We start from the raw sequence: 27,114 nt of genomic DNA, 5'->3' as shown, positions 1-27,114 counted from the left end.
ATTAGTAAATATAAAAAACACATGTTTTTTTGGTACGGAACCCTCAGTGTACGAGTTCGATTCGCACTTCACCCATTATTTGTATTGAAGTTAAATTGAAGTTGGAATTGAAAACTTCTTTTGTCTCGAGAATAAAAACAATTGACGTCGCCAATAATAGTAGGGGAGCCCAAGAGGGGATTTCGAGAGTGACTCGAACGCGGCAGATTAAGATATGGGAGATACCTTACATCCTATAGAGTATCTTAAACCATTCATTTGGGGGGTTCGCACGGGGAAAATATCGTGAAATCTATAGTAGCTTAATTACATGCTGAAAACAATAAATTTATAACAATCTGACGATTTGAGGATGGCGTTAGGGAGTAATAAGGTTGCAAAAAAATCGTTACCTGGACATACTTGAGCGCGGTATTTTTTTTAATATAAAGGAAATAATGCTAGAAAACGGGTAACATCATAATCATACAAAAAACAGTCATTTAAAAAGAGAATATGTACATACACTATCTGATAGCGTCACTTATTAGCATGAATCCCTGGAAAGTACTGGTGTATAACAAGCTAAAGGAAAAGGCAAATTTTATGGAAAATACATTTTTTTTCAAATTATCGGTATAAAAAGACCCCTCCACTAAATCGTCAGACGAAGGGTTATGAGAAGTAAAACATCAGCTGGAATTTCCTGTATAATAATCTTACGCCCTCGAGTGTGTCAAGATAACGATTTTTTTTTGCATTTTCGAAGAGTCACTGACAGTCTTTCGAATCGAATCGTCAGTCTTTCGAATGGGCGACTCATCTGGGGTAACTTAATATCCCCTTTTGAAAATCTAATGCACTGGTGTAATTTTTTTCTCCATTTTTACCTCTCGTATGGCTGCAAACCAGCAGATAAACATATTTCTGCTGCGCCTTGAGTATGTCCGTCTGACTCATTTTTTTACATCTTTCGAATCCTCTAGAAGCTATTCCCACCGTGAATCGAAAAATATCATACAAACTTTTCTTCACTCACTAAAGTGTAATCTATACAATCGTATAGGTCCAAACGACGCTCGAGTTTCTACCCATTTAGCATCATGGGCTCCCCTACTACTCGTACATTTCGCGGACAGGAACACAGATTCATTAACTGCAAATATAACTTTGTAATCCTATATACTTATATAGGATACAAAGTTATTTTATGTAGTTGGTGTATCTAGATAACCGGACAGAAATTGCAAAATATTATAGTTTTTTCGTGAGTTATATACTAAACACTCATTGTATTTTCAATCTTAACCTTCTATGTCTGCTAGAAGTGCCTTAACATTTTGATGATCGGTCAGTCAGTGAGTGACAAAATTACGAACTTTGACTACTTGTAATTCTTAAACTACTGGTTCAAATTGAATGAAATTGGTAATACACCGTGTCTATACAATGCTTGCTTGGCTCCTGAAAATTCAGGCTTCTAGCTTCATATGCAACGAAGTTACAGGGCGTCAAAAATGGGCCGAATTGCTTCGAGAAAAGAATGCTACGGCCGTGCCGCTATTTTTGGCTTTGGCTCGACTTGGCGGAGGCACTGCCGTGCCTCCAGATATGTAAGTCAGCCGGCATCTAAACCCTTACAACGAACGCAATAATTATCTACTTTGCGCTAGAAATAGGTGTGGATTTCAGGTTGGACTATTGATCGTCACATTCTCACAGAGTATTAGTCTAACTTAGAACTTAAGATAGACTTACCTAGTTAGACTGCTTTGTGACGAGTGAGAGAAGTTTTATATGTTTTGGTATGTACTTATATGCTAGCTGCATATATCACTTAATAGGCTGCATGTTCTTGCAATTTTGGTTACATAAAAAATAAAAAATGTCCCAATTACATATATTATCAACGATTTTTAAAATAATACGTAAAATGTTATTATTAGGTATAAATTCCTCTACAACAATTAATAATTGTGAATATTGAAGAAAATTATCTCATAATACACTATCCTCTAATATCTAAAATAAATACGTAATGTGTCCACATTAGTTATTCAACTTCAAAGGATTACAGTAACAAATAGGTACGCATGAACTACCCCAAGGGTAGGTAATCAATTACGGTCTCGGGGGGTGTTCAATCAAATCTGGGGATGTCGGCGACAAGGCGGCTGTTTGTGATTGTTTTGGACAATGAGTATGGTGGGAACCCTTTGATGGATTACTGAGGTAACCGTGTTTAATGACCGACCAGAAACATAAGTCTCTAACGCTTCAAAAACATTGGATAGATTGGTTATTGACAATGGTTGCAAAACAGCGTATTTTTACAATGTAACGCATTTTTTTATCGTAACTTAAGATTTGTCATGTTTTCAAAATGAAAATATCCTCGAATAAGTAGATTTTTAAAACATTTCTCGAGTGTTGAAAATTAATTACTAATTTCATTTCATCGTTAATTTTACTTTACACGTTTTATTTTTATACTAATATGAAGTGCATAAACAATACCTCATTTTAACACGCTTTTATTAGCTTCAGACGTATGTATGTTGGTATGTTGGTATGTTGGTATGTTGTATGTAGTATGTAACGGAATCTTTGAACATGATTTTAACCCCCTTCAAAACGTCGGATTAACTCGAAATTTGGCATACTTATTAAGGACCGATGACAATTCAATATTTTAAACATTAATAGTTTTGTACCATTGTCCTTATCAACATCCTCAGGATTAACGATTTTCGAGGCGAGATTTTTCAAGCACCTTCAGCAAAGTTCATCGCAACTTTAGATTGCAAATAATTATTGCTATTTAGTTTCAATAGGCGTAACTTTTATATCGTGATTTTTAGTTTATAAAATAATAATGTTATTTCCCTATAACTCAAATGTTCTGAAACATATCTATAATTCCCTCTTGTAGAATGATTTTTAGGATTCCGTACTCAAAGGTTAAAACGAAACCCTCTGCGGTCTGTTCGTCTGTCGTTGGGCTTTATCTCTTAAATCGTAATAGATAGACACTTGATTTTTTTACAAACAATGAATAATGGATTTTTTTACAATGAATGAATAACACTTTTTCCACAATTATACTATTTACTGTTCCTTAATTGATTCTTAGATTGAAAATTATTTTCTACTTTTTAGTTGATTTTATCATAAAAGCGTGTTTTTTAGTTTTTTGAACTATAATTATTTACACAAATGGACATCATTGATATTCAGGGCACCTAATTTTTTAAGAAATTAACGTACACATCTGCTTCAAAATGAACACAGGTGAAAAATGTGGTTAAAGGGTGAAGCTTTAACAAATAAATAAATAAATATAGATGTTCTACGTTCAACGTGTACATACACAAATTGTACATTACAACATTTTCAAATACATTTACCGTTGGGAAATCATGCCTAAGCTACATCATATTCAGTGGCGTTAATCATAACGCCCTGATATATTCAAATTCTAACGTCAACAAGTAGAAACAAAGACAATTCGAATTAAATAGAATTAAATGCGAACAATGTTACAAAATTGTAACAAAAATTAACTCATGACGTTAAACTTTGGAGCTTCTACATTATACGTTATTCAATTGAAATAACGTCAACGAATATGAAGAAAAACGAAAATCCTTCGTTATTTGATATTTATACAAGGAAACTAGATCAAGCTTTATGCCACTTATAAGTATGTGACATCAGATCTCCATACGTAGGTATACTATCAACATACGTAGGTAGATACCACCTACGTATGCAAGTCTACCCAGTTCCAATGTAACGTAAACGGCCCAACCACGCTCAAACCTGCTCCATATTCATCGACGTTGTTGATAACGAGCGGTGATATTCGACTTCAATTTTAGGGTCAACGAGACCGAATAAATGGAGAACTTTCACAAGAGGACTTTAAATATATTTGAATTGAAACAATCATAATATTAGAAGGTTGTCGTAGTTTCCTTTATAAATTAGTCAGATGGCTTGTACTAGTACTGTCGCCTATAAACTGTTTCATGAAAATATATTTGAATCGAAACAATCATAACATTAGAAGGTTTTCGTAGTTTCCTTTATAAATTAATCAGATGGCTTGTACTAGTACTGTCGCGTATCAACTGTTTGATGACATAACTCTTGGAATTATGTCATCATGTCTAAGTATTTCAGAAGGAACCTGGATGATTGAGTCCACAAAATAGGTAGCAGCGTTTATTTACGAAGTAATCAATCTACTGCGGTCACTAACACGTAGAACCAAGTGCGGTTATTGTGTTACACTTTCATTTAGGCCAAAGCTCTGTTAAAGATTCGTCTTATACAGTCTGTGTTGTCTGTGTTGGCCTGCAGAACATCGGATGATAAAAAATCATTGCTCCTAATAAACATATGTTAGGAACGTCAACAGATGATAGAAAATGTAATCTTAAAATGAGGGTATTCAGTAAAAAGGGGCGTATAAAAGGGCATTGTAGATCGCTTTCTGGGCAGTTATTTTCCGACTATTGTAAAGAACGTTACTCTGCCACTTTTGTTGTCGAAATCTATAATTTGTATGCTTAATTGTTATTTTGTTAACTTTGTAAAGTTGTGAAGTAAAATGTTCTCGGTTTATAAACGTTTGTTTTTAATTAATAAATTCCTGACAAGTTTTCCTAATAGTTGTTTTTAAATTATTTCCTAACTAATTTTCCTAATATCAGAAGTGGGATTGTATCCGCCCCACGTTCTGATCCACCCCCCTTGTATGTTTGTTCTTAATAATTAAATAAGTAAGCAAGAAGAGTGGCAGACCACGTGTATCGGTAAAATAACAACGGAAGTCGTGAGTATTGTGGCTGTACTCCAGGGGCGAAATTGGTGAGGTTTTAGCGTTATAAAAGCGGCTTGCGGCGCAATGGAACATATTGCGTCAACCATGTGCATCACCACCGTGGCGACCGTGGCGCGGCTCTAGTCTGTTCACTGCTGGTGGAATGCTCGGGCATGTAGTGGAGCCTAAGGTGGAGGTTATTGCTGGCAAGTTAGACACGATTGGCAATTCGGTAAGATCAAACCAATATTTTCTTATTACTTTTAATTTCAGAGTTAATTGCTAATATTTAGTGTTGGAGTTTTAAAACATTTTATGTTTATGTGACAGACAGACAAAATATTAACTTTCTTGTAGGTACCTTTGGCATTTGGTATATCAATGGTACCAAAGATTTTAAAATTGTTAGTATCTTTTAAACATTTTTAAGTCCTTTATCCATTTGGTTTTATAAATAACAATCTGTGTAGTTGTTAAAGAAATTGTTTAGAGAAACTAGTGGATGACTAGAAATCGTTCAAAACATTTGTACTCAAATTATTTAATCGTTAAAAATATTATTTTAGATTTGAATTTTGTTAATACCCTTGTTCATAGACCTATGTAGTTAAGTTTACAAGATTGGAGATTTTGAAGGCTAATGATGAAGAACTGTACGTTGACTTAACATGTACGTAAATCGGGGTCAGGTTTAGCCGAGCGATGATGATGAAACTTTTATTAAATTCACTGCACTACGTTATGTTACGTATACTGTGTTGTAAATAATTATTCTCAGTGTACAGGTGAAATAGTGACACGTTGGAGCCCAGTGCTGACTTGTGCATGTCGTCGTATGCTGTTGGCGCAGCTGTGCGCTATGGGCGCTGCCGTTCTCTGCGGGCGCCGCTGCGCTCTGCTGGTGCTGCGGTCTGCGGGCGTTGCCGCTCTCTGCGGGTGCTGCGCTCTGCGGGCGCTGCTGCACTCTACGGGCGCCACTATGCTGTGTGGGCGCCACTGCGCCTTGCGGGCGCCGCTGCGGTCTGCGGGCGTTGCCGCTCTCTGCGGGTGCTGCGCTCTGCGGGCGGTGCGGCTCTCTGCGGGTGCTGCGCTCTGCGGGCGCTGCCGCTCTTATCGGGCGCCACTGTGCTGTGTGGGCACCACTGCAGTCTGCGGGTGCTGCCGCTCTCTGCGGGTGCTGTGCCCTGCGGGGGCTGCCGCTCTACGGGCGCCACTGCGCTGTGCAGGCGCCACTGCGGTCTGCGGGCGCTGCCGCGCTGTGCGGGCGCTGCCGTGCTCTGCGGGCGCCGCCGTGCCCTGCGGGCTCCGCAGCGTGCTATGGGCGCTACTAGGCGTTGCCGGGCGCTGTTATTCAGTGCGGGCGATGCCGTGCAGTGCGAGCACTGCTGGTGCTAACGTGTGCTGCATAGTCTACCGTGCGATACTGGCATTAAGGGTACTTCAAATGGAATTTAAATTGGTCCTTGGTAAGAAAATGGACGATTTGAATTTGAACCTGGGTAAGTTCAATTAAATTACAATTTTATTATTGTTACACTTTTGTTACAATGTGCAAATAAGTTTGTTCTATCAGTATTTTGCGTACTCGTTACAATGTTTGCTATCAGCTCAATATATACGGGTTATGTAATGACTTGGTAAGACGGAGCGTGTAAGGCCTAACGCGACTTCGAGAGGACCAAGATCATTCATGTAATGCCTGGAGGTCAACAACGGGTTGTGGATTGGTATAGAAGACTCTTCGAAAGATTGTTATGCTTTCGAGGTGACTATATCCCACGTAATGCCTGGATACTGTCACTTCAATCACGGGACGGGTTATGATTCTTGGAAGACACAGTGTAAGACCCGCCGTGGCCTCTGTTGACCAAAATCATGTAATGCCTGGGTATCGTGCGTACAGGACGGGTTTTGGTACTTGGAAGAAACAGTGTAAGACCCGCCGTGGCCTCTGTTGACCAATACCATGTAATGCCTGGGTACTGTTACAGGACGGGTTTTGATACTTGGAAGATACAGGTGTAAGACCCGCCGTGGCCTCTGTTGACCGAGATCATGTAATGCCTGGGTACTGTGTTGCAGGACGGGTTTTGATACTTGGAAGATACAGGTGTAAGACCCGCTGTGGCCTCTGTTGACCAAGATCATGTAATGCCTGGGTACTGTGTTGCAGGACGGGTTTTGGTGCTTGGAATGATACAGTGTAAGACCCGCTGCGGCCTCTGTGGACTAAGACCATGTAATGCCTGGGTACTGTCCGGGACGGGTTGTGGTACTTGGAAGGATACAGTGTAAGACCCGCTGCGGCCTCTGTGGACTAAGTCCATGTAATGCCTGGGTACCGAGTGTTAGGGCTATAATAGTGACGACAGCGTGACGATATTGGCTGAGCTTGTAATAAGACATTTTTAGTATTTAGCACATTTACCGCGGTTCTATTGAACATGTAACAAAGTGTAACAAACTGTGTAATATTTATAGCAAGTTGGAAATAATAAGAAAAATAATGGTAAACGTATTAGTTAGTGTACTCAACTACACAATGTGTAGGACTTTGTTCTTTGTTCGTAAGTAAAGTTCACTCTGCGGGTGCATATGAAACATACCCTAGCGAATGCTGTGTTTTGCTTTGTGTGCTCGGACGCTGTCTTGGAGTCGCTCAGACATGTGGTCCTGTGTGCAACTGTACACGCAGAGTGAACCCACGGACACCTGTGATGAGTCACGGTGTGTGTGACGTTCGTGTGGCAAACATTTTGTTTTTATTATTAGTTTGGGTTGGAACAACCTTTTATGGGTACCGATTCACACATGCAAAGTTATGTCTCATTCGTAGACCCCTAACGAGTCATGAGGGTGCACTCCGTAGACAGGAACTGCCCCGGGTGATTGGTACTCGTATCTGTTTGTTTTATATCCGCTGAGTTTAGACATTACTATGTCCAATTTTATTGACTTAAATAATAAACTTTTTGCTGTGGCCTGCATAGAGGTGAGCATCTTTATGCTTTACTTTAGCATCCTTTGCGGTGAGGCTGAGGTGGATTCGGCCGGATTTTGCTTCTCCTACCGCAAAAGCGATGTGTTGCTAATGGTCATTGTATCGGTGAGCATTGGGAATACAGCGTGCTACTTTGTTAGAACGTTTTCTGAACGGGCTAGCCATTGTAAAGGTGTCATGATTGTGCTTTGAATTGCGCAGTTTGAGACATATGCACGACATTCATCTTTTTTGTTTTCTCTTGCCTAGATCTTTGTTATATCTCTTTTCAAAATTTCATATTGAATTACTTATTGCTGATGCTTGAGTGCACGCTTGCATCTGTAATGAGGGTTCTGAATTGTTGTTTCTAATTACTTTCTCAAAAACCACGATCTGAGGACATTACACACAAATAAGTATGAAACCTTAAATGTGTCTGTTCAATTACAGAAGGTGAACAATCTAATCCTCTGAATGCAGCTGGTCGAGGCATGCCGCTGTTGGGTGATGAAGCGGTTGAGGATGCCTCGCCATCAGAAACAGTTGTATTACCGAATCAAAGTTCCTCTGGCGTACTTTGTATCGGTAAGATTAGATTAAGAAGGTTGAATTCTGTCAGTTTTCTTTATATCGTTCTTTCATCTACAGAGTTTGACATTGAAGACGACGCTACACCACCTTGTCTAGCCGTGGCAACAGCTCCGTCTGCTATCAGCCAGGACAGTCAACGCGCCTGTGCCACTACTGCACGCGTACGAGGCAGTTCCTGGATCTACGAGGCGTCTACAGGTGCATGAGAAGAGTGTGTCGAGGACGCCACACCGTCAGGAGAGGCCGTGTTAGGAACGTCAACAGATGATAGAAAATGTAATCTTAAAATGAGGGTATTCAGTAAAAAGGGGCGTATAAAAGGGCATTGTAGATCGCTTTCTGGGCAGTTATTTTCCGACTATTGTAAAGAACGTTACTCTGCCACTTTTGTTGTCGAAATCTATAATTTGTATGCTTAATTGTTATTTTGTTAACTTTGTAAAGTTGTGAAGTAAAATGTTCTCGGTTTATAAACGTTTGTTTTTAATTAATAAATTCCTGACAAGTTTTCCTAATAGTTGTTTTTAAATTATTTCCTAACTAATTTTCCTAATACATATGTAATCACTGATAATAATAAATAGAACAGATATTCTACCAAAAGTCGATCACTACTGCATTTACGTTAAAAAGCCTCATAATACTTGGCTGTCTACCTTCAAACTAGGACAGTGCGGCTTAAAACAGCTGTTATAAGGCACACTTAGTTCAACGTAACGGAAATTTGCACTAACCAAAGCCCAACCTGCCATATTCATCGGCGTTGTTAATAACGCCTTCTAATATTTCACTTTAACGTTACATAACGTCATGTTATTAAAGTTCTAAGCGTGTATTAGTACACCCTCTAGTTAAGTATACGTAGATTCGTTCTATCCCCTTCAACTTACTTCATATTCATCGGCGTTGTTGATAACGTCGGCTGATATTTGACTTAAATTTTTGGGTGAAAGAAATCGAATCACTGTATAGAAAAAAATTTTTAACAAAAAATAAAACCGACTTCTATGTCACTACAAAGTAAAAAATAATTGAAATAAATGTTGGTTTAGTACATATTTCTGAAGTTGGCGCTCAATATATGTCGTTTGATAACGGCGTAAACAGCGTGTCCAATATGAGCGCCGACTTCAGAAATATGTACTAAACCAACATTTATTTCAATTATTTTTTACTTTGTAGTGACATAGAAGTCGGTTTTATTTTTTGTTAAAATTTTTTTTACCCTTTTTAGTGATGGTATGCTAACGTTTGTATTAATATTATGTTAAATTGTATAAAGGTGATCATGAATAAAGGTAAGGTCTGAATTCATACGGATTGGACCCACCCGCTAACAGGGCGCTACCGCGCCCTTCTCGCTTAGTTTTACATTGTCTTATATGTTCCAACCTAACCTAACCAATTAAATACGAAACACTATAGGTGAAACACGATAGTATCTCATATAGGATACTACATTATTGGCTAGGTTAGGTAGGAACAGAAAAGTAAATAAATCAAACTAGGTGGTAAAACTCTGCGAGTGAGTCGGTCCAATTTACCTTAATTCAATAGTTAAGAAAAAGTAAAACATATTCTATGGTTTAGCTTGGAAGCACACCAGCATTATCAGAGTGAAAGAGTTTAAGGTCATTTTTTTACATTACATTACATTTATCTGCGTGATAGTTATATGTGTGAAAGCACTAAATGGCTTATTCATGTGGTTTAGGCTGGAGGTACCTCTGCATCATCAGATCTAAGGAGTTGAAGGTCAAATTTTTCATCATAATATATCTCTGTCTAGCTACTTCATTACAACAAATGTCTAATCTATATACTTTACATGGGAGGCACCTCTGCATCATCAGGATTGAAGAATTGAAGGTCATATCTTCCATCATATGTCTCTACTCAAAGACCTTATCATATATTCGTAAGCTCCAAATGCCTAAGTTGTATGGTTGAGGCAGGAGGCACTTCTGCATTATCAGAGTTGAAGAGTAGAAGGTCAAATTTTCCATCATATATCTCTACCTATCAACCTTATTGAATATTCATAAGCATCAAATGCCTAACTTGTATGGTTGAGGCAGGAGGCACTTCTGCATTACCAGGGTTGAAGAGTTGAAGGTCAAATTTTCCATCATATCATGATAACCTAGACACTCAATGTTCATTTTAAGTTTCATGAGAATTGAGTGGGCAGAAGGTAAGTTGTCATAAAATATGTAAAAAGCAGGGGTAGTGATGATGAGTTCCACCGCATAACTTAAATTCTAATCATCAGAGCGTACTAATGTTAAGGTAGGAAAGTACCGCAACGTAACACCCTTTCATATGAAAAAAACAAAATTGAAATTGGTTAAGAAATACTCGACTTATTCAAGTTTATATGAAATCGGGTTTTTCCAATTTTCCGGGAAAACTGGCGGCAATTTTCAAATTTCCTCGAAATGGGACCCCCTGTGAAACTAGCCGCATACAATGGTGTATGAATCATGTCGATCGGTCGCGGCATCGCGAAAAAATCGCCGAACAAACATAAAAAAAAAAAATATATATATACGGTCGAATTGAGTAACCTCCTCCTTTTTCGAAGTCGGTTAAAAAGTATTGAAGATAACCCAAAGAATACTTTAAATGAAACCCTGTAAATACTTCAATAATATTTTAATAGCTTTTTTTCGACCTACGTAAACAAGACTTGAAAATAACATGATTTTGGAATAGTAGAAAATTCACAAATTTATATCTGAGCCACGGTTCAATTATTAGAGTTCATGAGAACTGACATTCAGTTTTGGATATTTTTTTAGTAAAATAACATGCACATGGAATAATCCTGAATGTCTATATAGTTATAACTGAACTAGAAAGTAATGTAACCGATGTTACCCCTACAATTTAAATGAATCCAACGACACCTCTTATGTAAATATACGTCAAACCTTTTGGGCTGTAGGTCGCGACAAATAACGAAACACACATTTGAAAACGCTACGCTGCCCTCCGCAGGCAAGTAAAACTAAATTTAATACAATGAAATATAATTAAAAAGTATAGCTGTATAATAAAGCTTTTACATATTGAAATAAAACTTACTATAAAAATTGAGTCGTTGTTTATTTATTTATCGACTTTTGGAAATGGTTAAAATAAAACCTGCAATTTCTGCTGTTGTGTAATTTTAAAATGCTTCTACATTAATTATTTTGTATCAAATAAAATACAAGTTATAATAACGGTATATACCCTTATATTGTATCCGTTGAACACTACGATCATTTGATCCAAAGTAATAAATCTTTTGTTTTAGACAAAAATAAAAATAGAAGTTGATAAAAATAAATGTAAAGATTCCTAAGAAGCGTTGAAGACAGGTCAAGAGCCAAATGAATTGAGATGAATGAGGCACTCGAGAAGCTGCGATACATAATAAAATGTTATTGTCTATCTATCCGTCTGGTTATACACTGTACATCCGACTATATCATAAACGCAGACAATAGTTCTTTGTTATTTTATAAGTAACATAATAATATTAGTTTTTTAATAACATCATTTCATGTTACTTATAAATAGTATTTAATATCTTAAATAAACGGAATCGAGACGAACAAAGAAATATAGACACGACGTGCATATTTCATTAATTATGGTGGTATTACTGATATTTTACAGGACCAAGATCAAATAAGTTTATTTATATAATATTTTCATTATAATTAAAATAGATGTGGCTGTGGGGCAGGAGTCGAATTGCAATTCTACCATTATTATTAAAAAATATTATTAAAAAACCCATAACGTCCTTTGATAACTTTAACCCATCTTCCATGACAGTACGTCTACCAAAATTCACCACCAAATCAACATCAATACACTCTTTTCCGAGGGATAACTTAGTCCTCAGGAGTAGGAGTAGCGGCGCATCTGTGACCAACCTTAGGTAGGAATCAAATCTTACCAGGGGTTGATTAAAAAATGTCCATGGGCGGCAGTAATCACTTACGATCAGGTGGACAGCATGCTCGTGTGCTACTTCTATATCAAAAAAATCAAAAACGATCATCAAACCAAAAAGGGGCGGGCCAATTAATAATCACAAATCGGTTCTCATTAACACCTCACTTGAACACGAATTGGTTAATACGAAGCAGTATTTCACGGTTATTGTATTAATTTTTCGTTTCCCGAAGTTATTTAAAAACCAATTAGGCGTGGAAATGGAGCAATTGGTCGGAACCGCCATATAATTATGTGAAACAACTTTTCAATTATACGAAACAACATGTAATTATTCAAACGTAATGTTTCCTCGTTTATTTCCTTCGTATGATACAAAAGTTTCAATAATTAATGTTGGTATAAGTGGGTACTAAATTAAACTCTTATTTTTTCATAATATAGATGTAAAAACAAGCATGCATCCATCTGGTGATAAGTGGTTTCTTCGCATGGATATCCATAATTCATCATGATCAACCCTTACTGCCCCACTGCTGGGCACGGGTCTCCTCTCATAACGAGAAGGAATATGCCATAGTCCACCGCGCTGGCCAAGTGCGTATTAGTAGACTTCACATACCTTTGAGTTTATTTTCTTTTTTTATAAATCTCTCAGGTATGCAGGTTTCCTCACGATGTTTTCTTCACCGTTTAGCAAGTGATAATTAATTTCTAATACGCACATAACTTTGAAAAATCAGAGGTCTGCCTGGGATTTGAACCTCGGACTACTCGATCGAGAGGCCATCACTGCTTTTATTCATAATTAACTCCTGATAAAATACGAGACCTACCTCAAATCGGTGACAGATGTGTTACTACCCCTAAAACTAAGTTGCAAATCTTCTGATAAGTATGTCTCTCTTATCTCACCCTTCAAAGCGAAACACAGTAGCGTAATACTTTTATTAGGGAAAAACAGGTGAAGCGGTGGTGCCACAAGACTCAAACTACAGAATATTCAACCACCTTCAAATATTTACTCGCTCGTTTCCTACGTTAAAGACACAACCTGTATTACTAGCTTACATTTTGATAGCATTAATAAAGTAGCGTACCGTTATTAAAAGTTTCGACAGCCGCCAATTAAGCTTTCCGAGTCGGATTGCCCCATCAAAAACTCGTAACGACTTCGCACTATAAACAATTTGCTGTATTTATAGCTTTCTCGATAGTTCGACTTATCAAGTTTTATAGGGCAAAGGCACCACCTGGTGCTATATATTAAATGTCAGCTTCATTACATTATAACATTGAAGTTGCAAATGAGCATGTAGTTGACCTGATGGTAAGTAGTTGTAGTTTGAAGGTTTGTAGAACCCTTTGTGGTTCGACTCCGGCGGCACCATCGCCACACCTATTTCTATCTAATAACCGCAGTGTTAGGCGCTGCTGTTTTCCGGTTTGAAGGGTGTGGTAAGGGAGACATACTTTTCCGAGGCGTTCCAGCTTAGTCCTCAGGGGTAACGGCGCATCTGTGGCCGACCTCAGGTAGGAATATCTAATCCTATCTGGGGTTGATTACAGATGTCCATGGGCGGCAGTAGCCACTTACCATCAGGTGGACTGCATGCTCGTCTGCTACTCCTATATTATAAAAAAAAAAGTAGCTACTAATGCCCATGGAGTGTAATTAACCACAGATAAGGTTAGATTCCTGTCTGAGATCGACGCATGGGTTGTTACGATTCAGGACTAAAAATGACAATGATGTTGATGATAATGATGAACTGGAATGCCAGGTTATAATGTCTTCATTACCATACACCAGGTATATTACAGTGTAAAGCCGAAAAAAAGTGTTTTGCCTAATATGTGGCCTAACGGCAACAGAAAATGTGTCGTTAGAAGTATGTTGGATCGTCAAATTCAAAATTATACCTATTTTCTTTTCAAAATCGATTGATATTTATTTATTTATTTATTTATTTATTTATTAAAGGTTCACCAACGTAGTATACACTTATATAAATTACATTGCAAAAGTTAGAAAAATAAGTCGTGTACCCACAATTATAGGTGAACACGGCATTTACTGAATAGACGCTCTAGTAGATTTAAATATAATGATAATAAGACTACAATTTACATTCAATACAAGATAAGAATATATATTACACAATTTTATACAATTAATAAGAACTTAGAAAAATTAAATATATTGAAATTAAAATTAAATCTAAAATTAATACATTGAAATTAAAATAATGTCAGTAGTAAAAATAGACAATGAATAGATTTTTCTTATACAATAATTTTACTAATAGACTATTGAATTAAAATGTGATAAATTATCTTTGGATTAATTTGTATATAAAATAAATTAATTTTTTTTTTTATGTAATATGGTTATGACGAATGATCTCTGAAATGTTTTTTTTAAATTTGCCTAAAGTGTCCCCGAAAATGTCAAGTGTTTGATTAGAGGCCGACAAGGTATTATACTGTCTTGTCATTCTATTAATAGGTGAATTATAGCCAAGATTAGATTTAGTGAGATCTTGAGTAAATAATTTGTATTTTCCTTGTCTAGGAATTTTAGATGGCATATTAATTTTAACTTGTTCTAACAGTTGTGGAGAATCAATCAAGCCGTTACCAATTTTATATAGGAATATATTATCATGCACTAACCTACGATTATCTAAAGTCATCATATTAAAATGTTCAAGCCTATCGCCGTAGTTTAAAAGAAATCTAGCATTCTGGCGATATGATAATATCCGCAAAAACTTTTTTTGGATTCTTTCGATACGATCTTTATATGTTTTATAGAATGGGTTCCAAACAACACAGCAATACTCGAGAGAACTTCTTACTAGTGCATTATATAGTAGGATTGTAGTTTCGGCTCGTTTAAAATCCTTAGTGTTACGAAGGACAAATCCCAGAGTTTTGAAGGCTTTGGATGTTATGGCGTTAATGTGTGAGTCAAAACGCAATTGTCTATCTAAGGTAACACCTAGGTCGCGGACTTCGTTGACCTGTTTCAGTGGATTTTTGCCTATTTTGTACGTAATGATATTATTAACACTATTAACTTTTTTTCTAGAGAATCTCATGAAATAGCATTTGTCAGTGTTCAGCACCATATTATTAAGCTTACACCAGTCAGCTACACCATTCAAATCGTTTTGAAGCTTCAGAGAGTCATCCGGACCATCAACACGCATAGAAATTTTTAAGTCATCAGCAAACAAGTAACAATGGGAGTGATGAACAAAGTCGGTGATGTCGTTGATAAAGATATTAAATAATATAGGACCGAGATGAGATCCCTGTGGGACTCCGCTTGTCATTGTGTATGCTATAGAGGTGAAACCATTCAACACAACTGCTGAGGTTCGATTCTCCAAATACGAACAACACCATCTTAAGATACTGTTCCCGATACCCAACAATGATAGTTTTTTTACAAGGATTGAATGGTTGACCAGATCGAACGCTTTACTAAAATCTGCATAGATAGTATCCACAGATGATCTAGAGTCAACACATTTAGACACGTTTTCAATAAAAGAGACCAAGTTAGTGCACGTTGATCTATTGCTCAAAAAGCCGTGTTGGTCATTAGACATGCCATGTTTTAGATGCCACGTAAGCGGTCCACATAAAAGTTTCTCTAGTACCTTACCCATCGTTGGTAATATGGATATAGGTCTATAATTACTAATATTTTGTCTATCACCAGATTTATATATGGGTACTATTCGAGCCCGTTTCCACACTGCAGGAAAGATACCGCTAAGGAGAGATTTGTTAAAAATTATTTTGAGTGGATACGAAAGAGGCTTAGCACATTTAATAAGAAATATGGGAGGTATATCATCGCAACCAGCGCTTTTGTACGGGCTTAGCTTTTTAAGTGCAGTTAAAACTTGTTCTTGCGAAAAAGAACAGGTCAGCAAGAGATGAGAATTTGTTGAGGAACAGTCTAATGGAACAGTAATGTTATTTGGGGAAGAGAATATAGAGGAGAAATTAGAAGCAAACAAGTTACAGATGTCTTTGTCATTTGATGCGGCTTTATCCTTTAAAAACATTTGGCTAGGATATGAGTTGTGATCTTGCCTCGTCCTTTTTACGTGTGTCCAAAATAGTTTAGGGTTATGTTTTAATGCTGTTTCGAGTCTTGCTGTGTAGTTTTTATAACAGATATTTTGGAGTTGTGAACACCTTTCTCTGAGAATTTTAAAGCTAATTATATCAAGAGGGTTTCCAAATTTTTTAACTTTTAAATGGTACTTATATTTCTCTTTAAGTAATTTAATAAGATTTCTTGTAAACCACGGTGGATATTTTTGATTGGATATTTTGGTGAGCGGTACAAATCTATGTATGATTTCATTTATGCTTTTGTAAAATATCTCCAACATTTCATCCACATTTAGACTTCCACTAAACTTGTCTTCCCAGTGTATTTTATTAAGTTCAGATGTAATCGTTTCATAATCAGCTTTAAAATAGTTATAACGTACTGATTTTTTCGGCAAGATCTTCTCAGACTGGTTACGAATAGTGAAATCTAATGGCGGATGCAAGGGATCAATAACACTAAGAGCATTATCACTACTGGAAAGGACGACGACAGATATATTGCTTAAGACTAGATCCAGGATTTTCGAATTATTATTTAAAATACTGTTTGACTGCTGGAAGTCGTGTAAATAAATAAAGTCGAATAACATGTTACAAAGTGTTGAATTATTTTGATTCGTGTGATTTTGATTCCATGATATGTTACTTAAATTGAAATCACCTATAACTAACTTGTATTTTGCATTATCGAGTGCCTTATTTGCATTACAGATAAAATTTTCTAAGATATGTTTATTTAGTGGAGGGGGAAGGTACACTGCACAGATGAAGAGCCTGTCCTTTTTCTTATTACAGTCTATTATATCTATGCTAACCCATAAGTCTTCGCAATCGCTATTAAATTGATTCTGTTGCCTGGAATTTATTTTTTTATCAACTGCTATCAATACTCCTCCCCCTGACTTATAACTATGAAATCCAGATGAACAACGATCTCGTCTATAAACAACATATCTATCGTCAAACAACTCTGAGTTTGAAACTCTGTCATTTAGCCATGTTTCGGTCAGAACAATGATGTCATACTTACATACATACATTTTGATAAAATTTTGAAGTTTTAGTATTAAGGCCTCTAACATTTTGGTAATATACACTTAGCTCAGAAAACTTTACAGAGGTATTACAAAAAAATGGTGCCATTAATGTTATTCAGATAGGTTACTAAGCTTGTCTAAGTTATTGATTAGTATGCGTTCCGAAAAGTCTGTTTTACGAAGAAAGATGTGGCCGTTTCGCACCCACACGTATTTATAATTAAGCTCCTTTGCTTTTTTTCTCGTAGCTGCGTGAATATTCTTATTTTCAGGCGACAGGTGCTCTGTGACGAAGATTGGATTGACTTTCTCGGTTGATATACCAAGATGAGCAGCATGTAATTTGTCTTTAGGATTGGCTTTATTATATTTGATACAAGCTGCCAATAATGTATCTCTTGTTCTTTGTGAACTAAGTTTAACAATAATCGACCTCGGCCGTAGTGATTTAGAGTCTTGTTTGGCGATGCGAGTGCAGAACAAGATATCTTTTTCAGGCAGTTCACAATTCACTTTTGAAGACAACTGTTTCACGAGGGTGTACAGGTTCTCGGATCTGTGTTCGGGGACGCACTGTATCTCTAGATTGTTGCCACGTGCTTGTTGTTGTAGTTGGTTGACTTCCTGTTTCAGATTTTTAATGTCGATGCGTAGCTCTTGACTTTCCTTCTCTAACTTTGCTATAACTTCGTTCTTAACAGTTATTTCTTGTCGAAGTTGATCGAACTGTGAGTTGAGAAAGGTTAAGGTATCTTTAAATTCTTTAATTTCGATGCGTACGTCTCCTATGTTGGCGTTTAATTGTCTGGCGAAGTCGTCAAATGTATCCCTAAGAGCTAGTTTAATTTCCTCCCTTATAATGTTCCTAAAAGACTCGGTTGGTACTAGGGCTTCTTGTTCCAGTAGCGTTTTGTTGTCACGACGATCCTTTGTGCGCCTAGTGATATTATCAGAGGGCGAAATTTCACCCATATTACACTCCAGCCCCTGTGCCTGCCGAACTGGGGTATTTGAGTTGTCACTCTTTGGAATTTTGTTTCGACAGTTGAGACAAAGCCAAGAAGTTTTTTGTGTTCTTAATAGCTTTTTGTAAGAGGACTCCGAGAAACCAGCACATAAGATGTCAAATTTTGATTTGCAGGAACTACATTTCATGTGTTGAGAATCGTTGATCACTGATTTACATCCAGGACATATGTTATTCTCCATTTTTCAACAGTTATTCATAATTTTCTTCCTATCTCAATATTTTACCTCCTTTCTTTTTTCTCTCACTTTATTCCTTATATTTTTTTCCTTTTTTTCCTTTAGGAAGAAAGCAATAAAAAAAAAAATAAAAAAAAAAAAAAAAAAGAAACAAGTAAAAAAAAAAAGCAATTAGAAAGTTCGGTGTTCCTGGGGATCGAACTCAGTTCGGCGGTCAGTGAAGCGAGTGTATAGTTTATGCACACCAGGCTATTGAGTCGATACACAAAGTGGCGAAATTGTTAATCAGATATTGTTCGCTGTCATTAAGTTAAATAGGTACACACTCGTTAGCAACAAGAGTTATGACTCATTAACTCGTAAGTCTCACGAACACTGCCACTTAGTTAACGATCTTTTGAGCACACAATTTTTGCAAACTTCTGTTCTTACACATCACTGCACTTATTCCAACGTTTTATACAGTATTTAATTAGATTGACACTTTAGCAAGTAGAGTATGTGATTTTTATGACTAAGTTCTCTTCCAAAACCACTTTTTATGATTTTTTAATACGGGAGCTGAGTAGTAGCGTCTTAACAACTCCGCGGTGCGCGGGGGGACCTTAACAACTCCGCGGTGCGCGGGGGGACGACAGATATAGACGATATAGACATTGACATTGATATCTGGTTTGAAGGGCGTTCCAGCTTAGTCCTCAGAGGTAGCGCATCTGTAGGCCGACCTTAGGTAGGAATATCTAATACTAGCCGGAGTTGATTACAGATTTCCATGGGTGGCGGTAGCAACTTACCATCAGATAGACTGCACGCTCGTCTGCTACTTCTATATTATAATGAATTATAGTTTAAAAACTAAAATCCACGCTAAAATCGCACAAGGAAAATCGTTAATCCTGATCCTTGACGATTCTGATAAGGAGAGTGATAAAATTATAAAAATCGTGTATTGTCATCGATTCTTGATAATTGTTCAAAATTTTAAATTAATCGTACCGTTCAAAGTGGGTGAAAATCGAGTTCAAAGATTCCTTTACATACATACATAGATACAACCCAAGCTAATAAAAGCGTGGTAAAAATAAATATAATGTTTTGTGATCATCTATTTTTTTTAACCTTGCAGAATAAAACAATCAGAATAAACGAGGCAGTGACCGCTCATGGCAAATTACCATGAACGCTTACAGAAACTGTTACGATAATGTTCGATTCCGGCCCACTATAGTCGGTCTTTATGATTTGGCAACGTACTAAACACTTAAACAATGTAAATAAATAAGTAGTTGTGTTATTTTTTTTTCTAGTGCATATTACTGTCCCACTGGGCACGGGTCTCCTCTCAAAGTGACAGTTTAGACCATAGTCAAACGCGCTAGGAAAGTACGGATTGGTAGACTTTACACACCTTTCCTGACCAATTACACGCTTTCCTCACGATATTTTCCTTCACCGTTATAGTAATTAATTTCGAAGATGAACTAAGCTTTTGAATAAATGAGATTAGTTCCTAGATTTTAACCTCAACCCTTTCAATTAACCCATCTTTACCCATCGTTGCGTAAACGCAACATTTTATGTTTGATTTTTTTCGGTATTAAAAATAGGGCAGTAAATCTCTGAGATCTTATCCAGTGTGTAAAAGAAAACCTGAAATACAGGTTATTATTATTTGGACACTTAATTTAATAAAAATTATATTTTATTTTTTATTTTGAAAAACAGCGAATTGAGTCTTCTCCAGACAGACAATTTCATTAAATCATAAAAAATATTAATTAAAATAAATTCGAACTTTTTACACTAAACAAATATTTAACAATCCTTTATTTATGAGTTTAATAATTCTGTTGAACAAGAAGACCTATATATATAGTGTAACTTAGACTTCCACAAAATGTTGCGTGTATGTAACGTTGGGAGATTTATTGAATGTTTGTTATTGTAATGCCGCGACCCATTGATGCTAAAGATTTATAGTAAACAATGATTTCTTGGAGCTCATGTGACACAAACGCTTTTGTTTCATCAGTTAGTTACTTGTTGAACTTCAAGCTCTCTGGTTTACGTAGTAACCCACACAAAAGTGAATTTGTACAATATGGCTTATAAAAAAGCATTGTCATCACAAGAAATTATGGCCGTGTTGGAAGAAGAGGAAGATTTACAAAATGCTAACCAAATTGATGCTGTATACATCCCTCCACCGGTTGACAATCTTACAGACGAAGAAGACCTAGATGATGATATGTTGGGTGGTTTCGACAGCACTCTGCCCACCGACATCGCTGGAACGTACGAAATCCATACTGACTTACCCACTGAGTCTGAAAATATGCTAGACCAGACCAGTCCTTCAACTTCAAGAAAATCGAAAAGGCCAAAGAAGTCACCAAAATGTATTCCAGACTGGAAAATGGGTCATCCGACATATATAAACTTTCCTATAAGTGATGAAACCGTTATAAAACAAAATATTGAACAACGTGTAGGCGGAAAAACACCTTTTGAAGTATTTTCCTTATTTTTCAGTGATGAAGTTTGGGAACAGATTGTAAACTTCTCAAAAAAATATGCTTGTGACTATAATCGACATTTATTCACACTTACGGTAGCAGAACTCAAAAGATTTTTTGGTATATTATTCCTGACCGGTTATCATTCTCTGCCTTCAACAAAACTGTACTGGTCTAAAGATGAAGACAAAAATGTACCGATTGTAAGAAAGTGTATGAGTCGAAACAAATTCGACTGTATAAAGGAAAATATTCACTTATGTGACAACGCTGACTTGGACAAAAATGATAAATTTGCCAAATTGCGTCCTATTTTCAATGTCATCAACAAAAAGAACATGCAGTTTGGGATATTTTCACATAACTTGTCAATTGACGAAGAAATGGTGCCGTATTTTGGACGTCATGGTTGCAAAATGTTCATCAAAGGAAAGCCTGTTAGATTCGGATTCAAGCTTTGGTGTTTATGCAGTGCAAGTGGCTACTTGTATCAGTTTATTCCATATGGTGGCAAAAGTAGTAATGTCACTAGAAGTGACTTGGGTTTGGGAGAAAATACTGTTTTAGATCTGTTGTCCCTAATTGAAGATCCTTGTAAACATCGCGTATTTTTTGATAATTTTTTTTCTTCATATAAACTATTTTGCATCCTAAAAGAGAAAGGTTACTTTGCTACCGGTACTATCAAAGAAAATCGTACAATGAACAAAACTTTGAAAGCTACGAAAATTCTCAGTAAAAAAGAGAGAGGGTCATTCGATTATTGTTTTGACAAACAAAATGAAGTGCTGTTGGTTCGATGGAATGACAATTCTGTGGTAACTGTAGCTACTAATAATGGCAAAGTAGAACCATTGGTTACTGCAAGACGTTACGACAGAAAAAATAAAAAGATGATGAATGTGCAACAGCCTCAAGTAATAGCAGATTATAATAAAAATATGGGAGGACAACTCCTCAAAGATCAACATCTTCATGATAATGGAATAGCCAACTACAGAATTCGAGTAAGAGGGAAGAAGTGGTGGTGGCCACTTTTCATCAATTTGATTGACAGCGTTTTGGTGAATTCGTGGAAAATTTACAATATGGTAAATGAACAGACCTTGAGTCAATTAGGTTTCAAATCTAACATTGCTGTAACTTTGATGAAAAGTGAAGAAGCACAGTTAGCCACACATTCTAATTCTTTGAATGTTTCAAATACAAATATGGGAAGACCATCCAAGAACGCATTGCCTACTAATATTCGCTATGATAATGTTGGTCATGTCATAGAAGAACATGAAAATAAGCGTCGAAGAAGATGCCGACAATGTAAAAGTACAACAATTTACATGTGTAAAAAATGTCAGGTGCATCTCCATGCTGATTGTTTTAAAATGTTCCACTCCCGTTAGTAATTGAGTGTCCATCCGTATAAGTAAGTTGCGAGTTGAGAGTAAGTTTTAAAGTTCACTAATCCCAACGTTGCATAAACGCAACATTTTGTGGAATTTAAACGGAGGTATCAATATTTTTTCTGACTATGATTTTCTTCTTTTGAATGTATACGTAACTAATATAAATAATAAAATTTAAAAAAATCCTTTTATTTCAACCCTTGGGAATTAATGGGTTAAGAGCTAAGTTTTAACCAGTAGGCTAACTGCTGCTGCTTATGTGCACTGCTACTGTTACGTTCGATATTTACTGAAAGGACATCGGGCAGGCGTACCGATAAGTCCATAAATATGTTGCTATCCAAGGACTAAGAACGCGAAAAGATGGCTTACTATAAGTATCTTTCAAATACATTGCACACATACTTATGTTATCACTTAAAACAAATAATGCAGGTATTATAGCAGATGGTATTGCTCGAACTATAACAGTTGTAAAATTATTTATCGGTATTGTTTTATTTCGATTTATAATAAAAAAATATTAATAATATTTGACGCTAAATGACTTGATTTTAAAAGATTAGATTGTTATACGCAATATTAACTCACAAAATTTAGTTATTAAACAAAATAAATTCATACATACAACACAATAATTACAACACAAATAATACGGCACATTTTTTGTTATTTTCACCAAAATTACTAAAAGATAAAAAAATCAAGGTTTGAACTACAGAAAATATTTTTGAAAGACATTTAATTGCCACAAATATAAAAAATAAGAAAAATCAATAAACTCAATAAGAAAATTAATTTATAATTATGATTATAGTGTGAATATCCATAAAAAAAATATTCAGTAAGTTTAAATTTCATTTCATGAAGTAAACGAATTAATGCGATTAATTTTGAGAATATAAAAATGTTTCCAAATAAGAGCAAAAGTAGTGTAAAAAAATGGTAATGTGTCATAATTGCCATCAATTGGTTGTAAAAAGAAAATAGAAAAATAATAACATTGTAATAGCACGAAAAGTCACAAATAACACTAGCAATAAATTGCTTCTGTCATGTAATCATTTCAAAAGAGATACTAATCTATTTGTGGGTATTTTATTAATATTATTTACAAGGTACCTAGATAATATAACATGCCGTAGTAAAATCAGAAATATTTATTTTTAATATTACTTCATCTTGTACATTTTTACCATGATTACCAAATTGTAACAATAGCAATTCACCATAAATTTGATTATATAAAATCACATAACACCAATGAAAAATAATAATTTTCTTATTTTTATAAAAAAAAAACCTGACACGTCAAGAATAATACGAAAAAATCAGCTACCAGTGTTTAATACAATTAATTTTAATCCTTGCGTTAAAATTAATCTTAAATAAATAATAAAATTATAACATCAACTTACGTCACAACATAAGAAATCCCAAAGCACACACAATCACACACACAGCACGGTTTAGCACAGTTTCACTCGCACCGGCCGGGACCACACGCGCGCACCGCGTCCGCCCTCCGACTGAGCGGGGACTGCCGCCCGCCCAGGCCCGCTAATAATATTTGGCGTTACGAAAATCCGTTTTTCATTTTATTTATTTTATTCCTCAATTGAATTATCCTTATCCTTATTGGTATTGTAAACCCCAAAATGTGTTTGTAATTTTTCTATTCAACATGTTTGCTAAATGTTTGTGAATTTTTACAAGCAGATTTTCTGTTTTTATTGTAATAAATTGGGTGAAATTACAAGAAATATTGGGAAATTGAGGATTGTTTATGTGTCCATAAAGTGCCTTATTATTATCTAATGTAAGGAATTTACATTAGATAATAATAAGGATATTATTTTGTTAGCGACGACGATAGAAGAAAGAAAATTAATTGTCAAAACTGTAAATTGTTGAGGGTATTAACTAAAAATGATGTATAAAAAGGGCACTGTAGATCGCCTTCTGGGTAGTTATTTTCCGTTTAAAGAACGTTAATCTGCCATTTTTGTTGTCAAATCTATAATTTATATGCTTATATACTTGTTGTTTTGTTAACTTAGTAAAGTAAAATTGTGAAGTAAAATGTTCTCGGTTTATAAACGTTGTTTTTAAATAATTTTCTGACGAGTTTTTCCTGACAATATTATAAAAGTGATGACGTAATAATTATATTTACTAGTAAACGTCAACAAGACAATACAATAATAAAGTTTTTGCCATTGATACACACATAAACAGTTCCCCATAATAGTTCCCCCTAATTCAGACGGAAAATACGTGACCACGTTATCGTGCTTACTAACTCTTACTTACTAACTCCCGTTACTAATACTCAATCTTTCCAAATTCGTAAATATGTTGAAGAAACACACCTGAGTTCACTATAGTATTCCATTACAGACATAAACGTATGTCAGTACCCTTAGTATGAGTTTTTAAGTTTTTACAAAAATGTCTGTTTTTGTATTTTAGTACGGATTTTTTACATACATTTCCAATCAGTTCTGATATAGCGTATACTGTACGCTAGGGGCCCTGATTGGAAATGTATGGGTAAATACGTAAACAAATGCAAAAACAGTCTTTTTCGTAAAAACTAAAACCTCATACTAAGGGTAGAGAATATATGTATCTATGACTGACACTGAAATAAATGTAAACAAATTTAAACATTTTAGAATAAAACGTTTGCAAAACATGCATTTAAATAACTAAAACACATCCAAATTAGATGAATATTTTTAGGTCGAATACGAACCTAGTTTGAATTGCAATTTCGGCATAGTAAAATGAAACAAGAAAGCCTTTATTTAATTCTTACATTTACAATCAAGGTGGTAAAACCATTTGTGGTTCGACTCCGGCGGCACCACCGCCACACCTATTTCTGCCGTATAACAGCAGTGTTGAGCGCTGCTGTGTTTTTTTTTTTTTTTATATTTAACCTAACCATAAGGCAGACGGGCTACCTGATGGAAAGCAGTCACCGTCGCCTATGGACATTTGCAACACCAGAGGAGTCGCCAATGCATCGCCGGCTTTGAAGAAGAGCTCTTTTTACACCCCTCTTGAAGAGCCCCATGTCATTGTCCTGAGGGAATACCTCAGGAGGAAGTTCATTCCACATTTTGCACGTACGCGGTAAAAATGACCGTGCAAACCGAACCATGGAAGACCGCCACGGGTCAAGCTGATGTGGATGGAACCTCATCCTTCGGCGGGTGGTGCAATGAAGGAAGGGTGATGTAGGCACCAGATCGAACAGTTCCTCAGAACACACACCATTGTTAAGCCGGTAGAACACACAGAGGGAACCTATGTCCCTCCGCAGGCTTAAGGGTTCTAACCGGTCAGAGATCACTGGGTCATTGACGATTCTTCTTGACGATTGACGATTGACGATTGTGTCTTGGTTTGAAGGGTAGACATACTTTTCCGAGGCATTCCAGCATAGTCCTTAGGGGTAGCGGCGCATCTGTGGCCAACCTCCGGTACGAATATCTAATCCTATCTGGAGTCCATTACCGATGTCCATGGGCGGCGGTAGCCACTTACCATCAGGTGGACTGCATGCTCGTCAGCTACTCCATATTATAAAAAAAAAAAACTATTTTTGTGTTCATTTATTTTTTAATCATTGCTTTTTAATATGATTACCTTGTTTCAGGTAATTCTGATTTTTTAACAAAAACAACATGACATTTCTACGTCATTTTACTATACAAAAGATGGACTAAATCATAATAACTCCAAATTTTCAGATTCTTTTGAGCTCTCTTTTTGTCGTGTCTCAAGCGGCTAATCTTGGAATCGACTGGAAGGATTTTTGTACTTTTTTACTTGCAAATAAGCAAATGAGCTTACAAAAGTGTATTATTTCGAGATCAAAGACGACTATGTCACATTTACTTATTTTTTACGAACGGATTTGCTACTTATTCACGAATAAAAATAATATAGAATTAAATTATATTTAGAGCTAAAGAAGGCTAACAAATTGAGGTTAATACATTTTTATATGAGTACTTAAAAAAATATATGAAAAATATTTTTTGGGAAATAAGTGAAATCTGCATCTTGACTACAGCGCCACCTACCAAGTTCATCAATAAGTACTTCAGACAGCCTTGTAAGTAATCGGTGACGGTGTTTGTAAAGGTGAAAAAAAGCACAGGTATGCTAAAAGAAAATGTCTGTAAAAAAAAAGGTATGCTAATTTGAATTTTAATTCGACACGTGTGTTGGAGCTAACGCGCGAAGCGTTCCGGGTTCGATCCCCGGCCAGACAGATATTTGAATGATTAATTTAGATATATGTTCTGGGTCTAGGTGTTTGTGTATTCGTATTTGTGTGTCCATGGCACCCACGACACAGGGAATCCTAGTGTGGGGCTGCGAGTGTAGAAAGCGTTTATTATTATTTTTTTATATTAAGACTAGTAAACCAGTGTGGTTGCCAACTGATTGACATAATGAGATG

General features: G+C 36.0%; 1 protein-coding gene across 3 annotated transcripts in view; it reads right to left on the bottom strand.

The window, feature by feature from the left end:
- The window catches only part of LOC140752099 (zwei Ig domain protein zig-8-like), a 265,041-nt gene extending 240,879 nt beyond the window's left edge, over nucleotides 1–24,162 (bottom strand). For 2 of the 3 annotated variants that reach the window (XM_073086267.1, XM_073086269.1), the window contains exon 1: nucleotides 24,053–24,157. The gene's annotated coding sequence lies outside the window, so the exon portion shown is untranslated. Of the gene's footprint in view, nucleotides 1–24,052 lie in introns of all 3 variants that reach the window. The other variant, XM_073086268.1, reaches the window with a different exon arrangement.
- Nucleotides 24,163–27,114: the final 2,952 nt, after the last annotated feature.

This window comes from Epargyreus clarus, unplaced genomic scaffold (genome assembly GCF_041222505.1).
Source record: "Epargyreus clarus isolate Ecla_fem2 unplaced genomic scaffold, WU_Ecla_fem_2.2 ptg000024l, whole genome shotgun sequence".
Lineage (NCBI taxonomy): Eukaryota > Metazoa > Arthropoda > Insecta > Lepidoptera > Hesperiidae > Epargyreus > Epargyreus clarus.
Note: the sequence above shows the minus strand (reverse complement) of the source record. Positions and strands in the feature narration are given on the sequence as shown.